At 58.9% G+C, this 13,148-nt stretch overlaps 1 long non-coding RNA gene across 1 annotated transcript; it reads right to left on the reverse strand.

Moving 5' to 3' along the window:
- Positions 1 to 5,317: 5,317 nt before the first annotated feature.
- LOC124508036 (uncharacterized) lies at positions 5,318 to 7,969 on the reverse strand. The gene is made up of 2 exons (XR_006961205.1): positions 7,930 to 7,969; positions 5,318 to 6,855 (listed from the first exon to the last, which is right to left on the reverse strand). It is a non-coding gene; the product is annotated as an uncharacterized LOC124508036 (long non-coding RNA).
- Between the last annotated feature and the right edge of the window lie 5,179 nt (positions 7,970 to 13,148).

Consider the following 13,148-nt stretch of genomic DNA (forward strand, 5'->3'; position numbering starts at 1 on the left):
AGCCGAGTTCCCTAGAGAAGCTTCCTGCACCTGTCTCCAGCGAGGTGACTCCCTCGCTGGGCCACGATGACTCCCGCAGACAAACGATTGTGACGAGAAGCTTCTGGCAACCTGGGCATGCTGCTCTGGTGGCCAGGAAGAGAGCTGGGAGTCAGGGGATTTTCATCTCACCGGTCCCATGGAAGGGCAGGGGCGGACTCAGGGTGAGGCAGGAATGGGTGCGCGGAGGGTCCAGGAGGGCAGGTTCATGGCCAGGAAGGGGAAAGGTGAGCAGAAGATGGCACTGGCCAAGGGCATCCAGGGACCGACCACCGCTCTCCTGGAAGGCTCTTGGCACATCACGTTCCCTCCCTATGCCTCAGTTTCCTCGTCTGACGAATCCAGAAAAAGGGAGGGCGGGGGGGGGGGATGGGGGGAGACCAGAGCAACGACTTGAAGCTGAGGTCACAAGAGACAGAGTCAAAGCGACCGTGGCCGGGTCATTTGACACATCAGAACTTCACGCCTTCCTCTGGTCCCCAGACGGTCATTTTTGCCTCCTCTTTTTAGCTGGCCGCCCGGGTGCCCTCCCGCTCCCCGCCCGCCCGCCTCTCCTTCCTGAAGGGAACAAACCAGAATAGGACTTGTCTCTCCTTTGGGGGGAGGGGGTTCCGTTTCCCTCAGCCCCAGGGAGAGCAAGAGGAACAAGAAAATTACAGTATCAGCATGGAAATTACAATTGGAGGCGTCTGATTCACCAGGGAGAATGACTCCTTCCTCTTTTTTTTATTTTTAGTCGCTATTATGTTGGTAAGGAGGCCTGTGCTCATTAACCTGTATGGCCAGAGCAGAGACTCTGTGAAACTGGCGGGTGAATAAACCTGTCCCCACCCGCCCCCTCCCCTCTCATCAGTTATTTATAGCCTTCCTTCCCTCTGGTGAATTAATTAACTTGTACTAATGGCCTCAGACACTGGCTCTTGTGTTTACTTGGGCGTCCCTTTGAGGCCAGGAAGAGAAGCATGTGGAGGGCCCGGGGCCAGGGAGGTCCAACCTCCCCCACGCCAGCCCTGAACCCTGCCCCGGACCCTCCCCATCCCCCCGCAGAGTAGGATCGAGGGGTCCTTGTGGACCCCCAGCTTCCCTCCCTAGAGGCTTCAGAGGTTTGGGACTGTAAAAGCCGGCCAATCTGTCCCCATTTGCAGAGTTTCACAGCGTACCAGGAAAACGAAGTCCAAAATACATCCGTTTCCTTCAGCGGGGGAGCAAGGCACCAAAACATAAGGGCTTCAGAATTCTCTGGGCCCGGAGCGGTAGGCCACTGAGTGCCGAAGTGCAAGGGACAGGGGGTCCCCTGGAGGTCTGGGGGATTCTGGGGCAGGATGCGGAGCGGGGAGGGCGCCCCCGTAGGGACCCGGTGAGCAAGGATGGGGAGAAGGGCTGGGACACAGGAGAGGGAGCCCCTTCAGGAGGGGCTCCTCAGGCCCAGGCTTCTACTTCACAGATGGAGAGACTGAGGCCCAGAGAGGCAGTATCCTGTCCATTCATTCAGCCACCCCTTCCTTCATTCGACACACGTTTTTCAACTTCCCGGGCGGTGGGTGAACTAGGAACCTGTTCTAGGGGAACTGGTCTGTCCCCGCGGGGGTCCTGTCCAACGGGGAGCCAGTGTGCCGCAGGGAGGACGTGTCAGCCAGGTGACATCTGGCCCGCTCCTGACAGGTTGCAGGGCTCCGGTATCACTCAGGGACTTCTTCCACCAAAGTTACTCCCGGAGGCGAGCCCACAGCCAGCACTTCAACCGTCTCCCCCATCCCCCCACTGGCACTCCCAGGGCCCCCAGACTCACACGAATCGGGTCTAAAGAGCACCCTGGCCTTGCCAACGCAACCTCCAGGCCCGTGCCCCAGGTGCTCCCACCCCTGGTTCCCCCGGAAGGATTCTCCCGCATCCTGTATCCCAGAGCCCCTCCCCCATCCCAGCCACACCCAAGGTTCGGACCCCAGGGCGGGCTTCTGGACAAGGACACACGCAAGGACGAGCCCTTGTCACCTCCCGCAAGCCCAAGGTCCCAGACACCCGCCATCCAGATTCACTACCCCCTGACCCCAAAGCGTGTGGCTGACCTGGCTTTTGGTCACACGGGAGGTGCACGTCTCCCGCGGGAAATGGACTTCTTGCTTCTTTTTCCGCCCTCGCCGTGCTGACTCCTGGAGGAAGGGGGTGGGACTGGGACTGGGCTGGGGCCCCACCCATGACATTGAGGAGCACTTATTCCTCGGGCCACACTGCATCGCTGCTCAGAAAGCGCTTCTGGCCAGTGAGTGCCAGGGTCCCCTGCTCCAGCGCCGGGTCCTGTGCCCCAGAAGTGGCCTCCCAGGGTGGGTTCCTGGTCCAGCCCCCTGCGCCGGCCTATAAAGGGTGTCAGGCGACTGCCCTCTCCCGACACCTTGAACAACCTTGCTGAGTATTATGATTAATCCTCATCAGCACTAGTGATAATATGAAAATTATTACAGTGAAAGCTGCCAGGCTGGCCTTGCTCTGTGCTGCCGGTTACGTGAATTGCTTAGAGGGATGGTTCCCACCTCCCGGCCCCACGCCCACCCCCCAGTCCACCGCCTTGGGACCTTCCCAAGGTCTACACTGCAGACCTTGCTTCCTCCAGCAGTCCTGTCTCCCCTCGGCCCCCCGGGGGCTCAGGCCAAGTCCTCTGGGCAGTTTTGTGCCTAAAATTACCTCCTTACGCCTGCAGTTTGCCGTTTGCACCTTCAAAAGCCCCGGCAACTGGCTAATTGCCATGGCAATTAGGTAATCGCAGGTGCAATTAGCAACTCTAGGAAAGCAGAGGGAGAGGGAGAGGAGACAGAGGGGAAGAGGGAAATCAGAGAGAGGAAATGCAAGCTGACAGAGGTTGTGAGAGAGAAACCGATGGGTGGAGCAGAGGGAGAACAGGGATGGGTGGACCCGGAGGGAGACTGGGGTGGCTAGAAAGAAGAAAGAGGTGTGCACCATGCAAAATAAGTCCACAAGACAAGCCCCCCAAGCCGAAGGCCTACAGTGAGCCCAGCAGGGCAGAAAGCCGGATGCAGGAGCAGGGTAGGCTGGGGGCTGGGCTTCGTGGGGAAGCTGAGCTTGGACCACAGAGTGGGCTTTCCGCGAGCAGACAAAGGGAGACGGGCACTCTGTTAGCCATCAGCACAAGCAAAGGTCCTGAGGCGCGAGAGCCCAATCTGGGGGCTGAGAGAGGCTACGTCCAGCACTGTCCAACAGAACCTTCTGCCACGATGGAAACGCTTTACATCTGCACCATCCAATGCGATAGCTACCAGCCACCTGTGACTACTGAGGAATTGAAATGTGGCCGGTGCAACTGAGGAACCGGGTTTTTTATTTAATTTAACTTTAAGTTAAAATACAAATAGCCACATGGTTGGCACAGACGGCTGGAGGAGGGGCAGTGAGGTCCGAGTGACAGCGCGAGGCCTTCCAGAAGACACCCATAGAAGGAGGGGAAGGTGGGTCTGGGATGGGGAGGACAGGGGAGGAATTGAAAAGAATGGGCGGGTCCCCATGTGCGCATGCGGACTCTTTCCGTTTGGGCACAGACAGATCACCAGGAAGAGGTACATCTCACAGGTGTCTCGGCCCCTCACAGGTGTCTCCCGGTGTCCCATTTCATGAACGGCCCATGGTCCGGGAGGAAGAGGGGGCCCCGCATCTCCCCGGCCCTCCAGCCCCACGTCCCCAGGCCCTCCCCCAACCCAGGCCCCCTGCTCACCTTGACAGTGAAACAAGAAGTAACGCGGGCTAACAGGACTGCCGCCCCCACACTCACGTGCACACACACCCAAACACACATGTACACCCATGGCCACACAAGCACACTTGGACCTGCTCACGTGTGCACCCCCCCCCCCCCGGAGTGCTTTGGATGGCTGTTCCTGCTGGTGGAAAGCCACAGAAGGGCTTGGCGGGGGCGGGGGGGGGGGTCTGCCCTGTGCAGGTTGTCGGGGTGAGGATCGCTGTCAGCACCAGTGCGAGCAAGATGCAGGGCCCCAAGACTCACTACAGGGATGCATTCTGCGCCCCACGATCTCTGGGTCCCCTTCCCTTTGGTACCTCAGGGTGGGCAGGGTGGTGGCCTGGCTGGGGCCAGGAATGCCAGGCTGCATGTGGGGAGGGGTGGGATCCTTGCCCTGCTCCGTGGGGTGTCCTGCCTTGCCCCAGCCACCTCCTCACTCCCTCCCCTGCCTTCCCCCCCCCACCACCTCCCACAACCCCACTCTGCCCACCTGCTCTCCTCCCCATCTCCTCTCTGTCCCCTTGTTCCGCCTCTATGCCCCCTCCCTTGGGTCCTTCCCGGTTTCCTTCCCTCACCATCTCTGGCCCCCTCTCCTCTTGCGCTACACCCCGACATGCTAACCAACGTGAAACTCCCATCCAGAGACTGCCATTTGAGACTTCCAGAACATTCTTTTCTTTGCCCATACGGGGGTCTGCCTGTGAAAGTTCTCGAGACCCAGGACTGGAGGTCCTCAGACTGCAGCAGCAGGATGAGTAGGACGGGCCCCCAGGCTGGCCGAGGTGATGGTGGGCTTCGTAGGTGGCCAAGGGGCTGGGCCTTTCACATACACGTCCGTGTGTGTGTGTGTGTGTGTGTGCACGCGCACACGCGTGAGGGCTGCAGTTTCCTGTCGCGTGTCTGTCCCCAATGTGCGGCGCCCTGGAGAGGACCGAGGAGGCAGCCCAGAGCAGCCCGGCCTTGGCTGGGCCTGTATTAGATTTTACTAGAAAGCAGAGCACTGTGGCCAAGACAGTATGTGACGACAGAGGTGCCCTTCCAGCCCCGGGACCCTGCAGTAGGAGGAGGGCTGGTGGCCTCTATCCTTGTTCCCCCCGCAGGGCTCGATACAGGCCTGGGAACAAAGCGGTAGGTCAGCCAGAGGAGGCCTGGAGGAGATGGCCAGAAGCCTGAGCTTCTGAGCTCCAGCTCTGTCTGTCTGTCTGTCCCCTCGTGGTTGGTGCTACTCAAGTCCAGATGGACAGCGAGGAGGTACGAGACAGGCGGTGGGGAGACCCCACCCCGGGACTCAGCGCAGTGCAGGTGGAGGCCAGGCCGTGGGACGGCCCCCACCTCCTCCATACCCCTGTATGCACCCCTGTACATCCTCATTTTGAGGCCCCATACACACAGATGAGAGCAAGGCAGCCCTGTGCGTGGAGTTCCCCTGCATAACGTTCCAGCACAGCCTCGACCTGTCCTTCAGAGCCCTGTTGGGATTCCCCTAGGCGGGGGTGGGGGGCACAGAGGGCCGAGGAAGCAAAGGAAACCCAGTGTGTTTAAGGAGAAAAAGGATTTATTGAAGGATTCCAGGCGGATGCCAAAGTCAGTCTCTGGGGGAACCAGAGGCACAAATACCCCGCCCGCAGCCGCACCCCTGCCAGACGGGGCCTCCCCACACCTGCATCGACACACGCCTTCCTTGGGATCCACGTCCCTGTCAGGCTGAGCCAGGTCTGTGGCCGCACCCAGGCTGCAGAGGTGTGGTGCGTTGCCCCCAGGAGGGCCGGGACTCCCAGGCGGAGGGAAAGTGCCAGTAACCAGAAGGCCTGATGAGTGGCCCTGATCCCCCAGCAACTACCAACAACCTGCTCCACCGGCCCGCCTCCCCAGCCCCTCACTGAGGACCCGGTCCTGTTGCTGTCCTCACCCCTTCCCCCCTGGTTTTCAGAGGCCCCGGTCCCACGCAATCTGCCCCAGGAGGCCCTCCGCCTTGGGGACCCTGTGTGCACAGCAGGTTTCTAGGGCTCAAGGGGGGGGGGGGAGTGTCAACACAACCACAGGCTGTGCCTTTCCGGTGACATTTGGCTCAGGCTGAGGCTGAGGTTGGCCCCCCCTGACACCTCCGGCTTCGACAGAGAAACCCACCCCCTCGAGCGAGCTGTTGTAAGAAGGGCTCTGCACGGAGGCGCCCAGAGCAAGGGGACCCCTGGTGTCCGTGGAGCATGGCCATGGCTGCAGCCACCACTTAGCGGGCGCTGGCTACATGCCAGGGGCCACGCCAAGCTCTCGGCTCTTAGAGTCCCTGCGGCAACTTGGTGAACGGGGAGCTGTTCCCACCCCCCGACAGGTGAGGCCACCAGGACGGGGCAAAGAGAGGTTAAAGAATGCACCCGGGCCACCCAGCTGCTACGTGGCCCCTTACACCGCGTATCTCCCCTGAGCCTCTACTCTCCCTCTACAAGATGGGGCCCCAGGAGGTCAAGGGACAGCTCGCGTTGGTGACGTTAGGGCTCTGCCTGCTGCTGGTTGTGTGATTTGGGGGAGTTTTTTAACAGCTGTGGGACTTAGTTTCCTCCCTGGCAGCCCAGGGCAACGGAGTCCCCCAACGGGGCGTCTGTGGGAGTAGTGAGGGGTGGGTGCTTGGTACCCGGTGCATGGCAGAGGTCCAGGAAATGTGCGACCAAGGGCATGGGAGCCTGAGCCCCTCAGATGGCCCCCTAGGATAAGCAGGCTCTGCGGCCCCCTCTCCCACCAATATGTCAGAACATCTTAGATGCCCAGAGCAGGTGGGATCATGCCCCCCTCCCCTCCCTAGGCCCCTCTGGAAAGCCTTATGCCTCTGTCTCCACGTGTCCTGTGTCCCCTCATCACGCAGGTCCCTCCTGTCCTGAGGAAGCAGCCACATGCCCTCCCCACTGTGGGCCCTGTGGTCCTCGGGACCCACGCTTCCTTTGACCAGAGGAATGCGGAAGAAGGCAGCGCTCGGCCCCATCAGGAAAATGCCTCTTCTCCATCGAAGGGGAGGGAGCATCTTGAATAGGGAAGTCTCTCCAAGTCAGAGAAGAGAATCTTCTCAGAGAAGAATCTTCCTGTGGGAGGGCAACAGATTCTGTGTTGGGTTACCGTCTCACAAAACAGTACGTGGTAGCTGCCTGGAACCCTGTGTGGAAGATTCTGGAAGCGTAGCCTGACTTAGTGGGAAAGAACACTGTGACTGATTACTGATGTCTGCCTTGGGCATGCTATCTACTTGCCATTCTGGATCCGAATGTCTGCCCACGGGGCCCCGAACCTGTTCTCTCGGCCCCAAAACTGTTCTCTCTCCCCACCGCCCCCGTCCCTTCTCCCCACAGGTGCCCTAGAGCAAGGGATCTGTCATCCAAGTCACTTTCCAACAAAACTCGCCCATAGACTTCAACCATGGCATGGTTGTTTCATTTCTCACGCAGTCCTCCTTTTCTTCTAAATAAGGAGGGTCCAGAGCAGTGCTTTCAGTCGGGGGCATTTTTACCACGTGGGGGAAACATTTGTCAATGTCAGGGGACATTTTGGGGAGCCAAAATGCGGGAAGTGGGGAGCGGGCAGAGGGTGGCGTTACCGGCATTGGTGGGTGGAGGCCGGGAATGCTGGTAAGTGTCTACAATGCACAGGACAGCCCCCACATCAAAGAGTTATCTGGGGGCGCCTGGGGGGCTCGGTCGGTTGAGCGTCCGACTTCGGCTCGGGTCATGATCTCACAGTCCATGGGTTCGAGCCCCGCGTCGGGCTCTGTGCTGACTGCTCAGAGCCTGGAGCCTGTTTCGGATTCTGTGTCTCCCTCTCTCTCTGCCCCTCCCCTGTTCGTGCTCTGTCTCTCTCTGTCTCAAAAATAAAAAAAAAATGTTAAAAAAAATTAAAAAAAAAAAAAAAAAGAGTTATCTGGTCCAAACCAATAATGCCGAGGTTGAGAAATCCAGACCTAGAGAATAGACAGCTGACCCTTGAACAGTGCCGAGGTAGGGGCACCGCCCCCCCTCCCCCACGGCCAAAAATCTGCCTATAACTTTTGACTCCCCAAACTTAACTACTAAGAGCCCACCATGGACCAGAAGCCTTACTGATCACATAAACAGCCGGTTAACACAAATGCCGTATGTTTTCTGAATCACATAGTATATTTTTACCATAAAGTAAGCTAGAGGAAAGACGATGTTATTAAGAAAATCATTTACAGGGGTGCCTGGGTGGCCCAGTCAGTTGAGCGTCCAATTTGAGCTCAGGTCATGATCTCACAGCTCGGGGGTTCGAGCCCCGCGTCGGGCTCTGTGCTGACCGCTCAGAGCCTGGAGCTTGCTTCGGATTCCGTGTCTCCTCTCTCTCAAAAATAAATAAACATTAAAAAAAATTAAAAAAAAAAAAAAGAAAATCATGTACAGTACGGTATTGTATTTATCCAAAAAAAAAAAAAAAAAAATTGGGGTGTAAGTGGTCCAGCCTTGCCTGGGCCTGATCCGAGGGGCCAGCCCCTGTTGGAGTCCCCACGGAAGAGTGGCCCTGGGGCAAGACGCTTCACCTCCTTGTGTCCCCACCCTTCTGTAAAATAGGGATAACAATCAGACCTACCGATGGTTGTCATGACTCAATGAGTTGATGTAGGGACAACGCTTAAGGCCATGCCTGATGCGTATCAGGGGCTAAACGCCGATCATCACGTGATTACCCTGCTCACGTCATAACCCCCGGCTTGAATGCTCTCTGAGTGTCCCATTTCATCACGGCTGTTCCCATCTGGGAACCATGACTGCCTTTGCACTATGGCTGACTCCTCGTTCCCGTCCGATCTCCTCCCGAACGTTCAGATGCCCCAACCGCCCTTCCAGATTGGGCCCTCCCCCTTTCCTCCCCTGGGCTCCTGCAGGCCCAGCCTCCCTCGTCTTCCTTCTGCACCAAGCCCCCTTAGAAGCCCGACAGCACCCAGCACAGGGCCAGGCCTCTTATATTTCCTGGGGAAGTCCTTGCTGGGTGAGGGAATGACTAATGGCACTTGTCAGTGGGAGCCAGGGGCTGCAGGGAGGGGGAGTGGAGGCCGGGTGGGGGGGAGGCGGGGAGGTGGGCCTCTACAGAAAGCTCGGGGGCTGTTTCCAGGCTGGCTGATTGGTCTTGACAAGCAGGATGGAGGCTAAGCAGCCCCATGTCCTCTGCACTTTAAAAGGCCAGCGCCCCTCCCGGAATCTTTCCTTGGAGACCTGCTAAAATAATACATTTAGACCTGCCAAACCCAATCGCTTCCGTCTGTCAGGCTCCCTGCAAATAGCACTTCTTAGCAGAGCTCAGCGAAAATACGATTCCAAACAGCATGGGGGCAATCATACATCAATCGAAGAAAAACATTTTTCCCCTTCCCTTCCACCAGCCCCCATAATTGCATTTTAAAGCCGTTCCTGCGTTTCTGGGAGAGACACCACGGTACCTGTTGCTTTTTAACTCAGAGCCGAGCGATGCGGCAGAACGAAGCTAAACACAGCAAAGTTGTTTTGATCTCTCTCCTAACGTTCGGAATGTGGAACTTGCTGCGGGGACTCAGCCGCGAGAAGACGAGCTGATGAAAATGTATTTTTCCCTGTCGTTACTCTTAAATAGACGGGTGTTTTATTCTTCCTTTTTGCCACTTTGCTGTGCTAGACTGAGCTTTATGGCATCCTGGCATGCCTGCGTCTTGCTTCTCAGTGTCAGAACGGCTGCCCCTCTCCCCCCGCGGCAGAGAGCCGCAGTACCCCAGGACAGATGTCACCTTGGGGTTTCTGCCGTGCCCTCTCCAGGAGCCCCTTTTAAAGCGGAGCCCCTCCTGAAGGGGCGGGGGGGGGGGGGTTGTGCCACCGAGGCTTTGCCGGGGATGATTCTGTAGCAATCCTCTCCTCTCTGCCTGGGAGTCAGGGAGAACGGGGGAGGGAGTTTGAAGGAGCCGGAAGGAAGGGAGGGAGGGAGAGGTGGGTTTGAAGACCAACGTGGACAGAGCCACCACCTGCCATTGGCCAAAGCACACCTGCCAATGAGTTTAGAACGCGGAGCCCTGGATCTGACTCGTGGTTCCACCATCTGCCATCTGGGAGGTGGCCTCGGGTGAGTCCCTTATGCAGAGTGGTGTTACGGGTAACTTGACTCCCTGCCCTGCGAGGTCCAGGCCTTAGTCCCCATCACCTCCACCGGAGGGGCTCAGAACCCTCTTCTTCCTCCTCCTCCTAATACCTGCTAAGTCTGGGGTGCTCACCGGGGGCTCAGTGGCCCAGGCCCTCTGCCTCTGGCCTCCTACGGCCAAGGGGATCTCCCTTGGGCTGCAGACCATGGGGCCTCCGGGAGTCATCTCAGCGCATCCTGCCTCTCTCCCCTCACTGGAGGCTTGCGGGTCAGCTCCAAACCTCCTCCCTCCTCTAGACAAAGTGGCTTCCTCTCCTCCCGAGGGGTTCCCTCCCACCCCACGGCCTCATGCGTTTTCTCTTGCAGAGACTTTTCTCTCCCTTAGAGAAATTCCATCACTGCTCCTAAGGCTGTTCCCACTTTGCAAGAGAGTGAAATGGATTAACGAGGGGCTAGAGAGCTCACCCCAGGACCCTGCCTCAGGCGCTCTGTTCTAGGGGAGGCCCCTTGGGGGCTGAAGAACCACTCCCCACCCCCACCCCTGCTCTGTCCCCACAGGCTCTAAGGGGTAGGTGGAGACGCTCTGATCCCCAGCGTGTCTCCCTTTCCTCTTTGCTGTTCCAGCTGATGCTAAGGCCAGCGTGGGGCACCTCGGGCCCCACCCAGGTGGGTAAGCAGGCTCCACGCTTGAAGTCCACGTGGCTTCTTGAAGGCTGAACGTGAGGACAATTCTTCCTCCTGGAGAGCACTGCTCTGGGGAGTCAGCCCACCTATGGTGCTTCGTACATGGCCTTGGGGGCCAATGCATCCCCCCGAGCTTCAGTTTCCTCGGGTCAGCATCTATGCGGACTGTGATCCCGGTGCCTGCCCGATGCAGATGTTCCCCGCAGTCTCTTCACACAAGATAACGCGAGCCCTGTGCCAACCCCAACATTTCCCAGCCCGTGTCCCCGGTGAAGAGGACATGTGATGTCCCTCTGTAGATGGGGGCAATGGAAGCCCGAGAAGCTTCCCTCAGATGCTGGCTGGAAGACCCCGGTGTTCCCAAATCCCCGGGCTGTGTCCCGAACACCTGCGTGGAGAACAAGGCCTCCGGGCAGCCCGAAGGGAGCTGCTTGCCAAGCCAGGTTCAAGGGTGGGCCCAGCGGGTTGCCACGGAGACACCAGTATTGACTGACTTGATGGCGGGGGCGCACAGGCTCGTGGCATGGGTTACAGGGCCTGGAGCTCCCGGCACAAGTGACCTCCTGCTGTAAGGCAGGTCACAGACCCTTGCCCCCCACGCGCCATGGCCCTGGCGGGCCCTGGGCGGTGGGACAGCGCGTTGGGCTTCCCTGGCCGCCGACTGCCATGATTGTCCCTTTGCCCCTTGAAATCTGTGAGCTCGGGCAAGCTGCCAGCCTCTCCCGTGCCTTATGTGGGTCCCTCCCGGGGTGTGGTGAGGGTAAGTAAGGTGAGGAGCACTTCAAACTGTGCCCGCATGTAAGAAGAACTCTGTAAACGTAAGCTGTGGCTTTTTAATCCATGTTCTCTGAGGCCCAGGAAAGGCGAACATCCAGGGCAAGAACCACAGGGTCCTGGCTGCCACCGAGGTCCCCTGTCTCCTGTACCAGACAAATTTTTGCCCGTACTCTTCGCAACCCCCTGAAATGTGCTTCTACCCGGTCCCCAAATGAAATCCTGACCCTAAAGTCAGGCTCGCGGGCATCCAAGAAGCACCCCCAAGCCCTTGGGGGGCACTGAAACAGGGCCCACTCTCCCTGCCAGCTTCCTGGCCACACCGCTGGCCCCACCCTCCTCCTGGGGACCACGGGCTCCACCGACACAGAGTTACAGAAGCCTCTGGAAGTAAGCCAGGGGGCTGAAGCACAGACCCCGGCCCTGAGCGACACGGGAGGTGACACGGTGGCTGCTGGTCCTGGGGGCTCCCCCCAGGCCAAAGCCCGGGCTTTCTTGGCTTTCTTGGCTCTTGGCTCATTCGGGCTGCACAGCCTTACCCTTCAGGTGAGAAAACACAGGCTTCGGGCAGCTGAATAACGTATCCAAGGTCACACAGCAAATTGCAGAGCAGGGGCTTCTAGAACTTTCTAGAACTCAGGCCTGCATGACCCACAGTCAGGGATGTGAGGTGCCTTGGGTGCACTGAGAACGAGGCCAAGAGGGTCAAAGGCCAGATGTCAGGATACAGCTTGCCGCTATCACGGGAAGAAGGCCCAGAAGCCTCTGCCCCGCCTCTCCAGCCCTGCCTGAGGCTCCCGGGAGTGGATTAGGATGATTTCCTTTCCCAGCAGAACAGGAAGCTATGGGAGTCTCCCCCACTGAGGAAGGTGTGGGTGAGGAGGGGGTCTGCGGCCCCCACTTCTAAAGGCTTCCAAAACACAAGGTGAGGGGCCGGGCTTCAGCTGGGCCTGGTTCTCTTACCTCTGTAGAAACTGTTCTGGCAAAGAGGTCAGCCCTGGAACTCGGAGGGGCATTTCTCGGCCTGTTCCCCCTGCCCAGCTCCCCACCCCTCTCCCCTTCCCTGCTCCTTGAGGAGGGGCAGGGGGAGCGGGCAGAAGGTCTCAGGGGTATTCTCTAATTCGAGGCTCGTGGCAGCCAACTGGGCCGGACCGAGAGCAAAGAGCCTTCTCCGGGGACTCCGAGCAAGTCGGTTTCAGTTCAGTCCCCCCCTCGGGGGAGCCCCCGCAGGCTGTGGAAATCATGAAGCTGTCCCCTTGTGACACCACGGCCACCTTCCACACCGCGTACCGCAGAGGAGCAAAGCCAGCTGAGCCTTGGGAGACCTTCTAGAACGGGGGACGGGAGGCCCGGAGAGAGGGACAGCGGTGGGTTAGACGGCGGAGACGGAGGGAGAAGGGAACACACCACAAATGAGGAGGGAAAGACGGCCGGCCCGGGAGACACGCGTGCCTTAAATGCACATATGCAGCGCGGGCACTTCAGGGACCGTCAGCCCCGCCCCAGGCAGGTGGGCGACGGTCCCCTCGGTGTGGTTTTGGTGAGGTGGTAGGAACTTGGTTTCAAGTTGTCAGAAACAAATCAAGAGAAGCGTGAACAGGGAACCCGGGGCGCGTGGCAGGAAAATCCCCCTCTGGCTGGGGCTCCAAGCTCTGGTTCCGATCCCGGCCCTCTCTTGCCCGGTGACTCGATGCCGTTGCCAAGCCTATCCGTCTCCTTTCTCCGTCAGGTGCGGAAAATAATCCCACTGCGTCACCTTCCCCGGGGGGGGACGGAGGATCCAGTACATGAAAACAACCAGACAATTATA

This window comes from Lynx rufus, unplaced genomic scaffold, assembly GCF_022079265.1.
Source record: "Lynx rufus isolate CCGP_SWC_20201006 ecotype Redwood Valley unplaced genomic scaffold, mLynRuf1.p SCAF_13, whole genome shotgun sequence".
Classification (NCBI taxonomy): domain Eukaryota; kingdom Metazoa; phylum Chordata; class Mammalia; order Carnivora; family Felidae; genus Lynx; species Lynx rufus.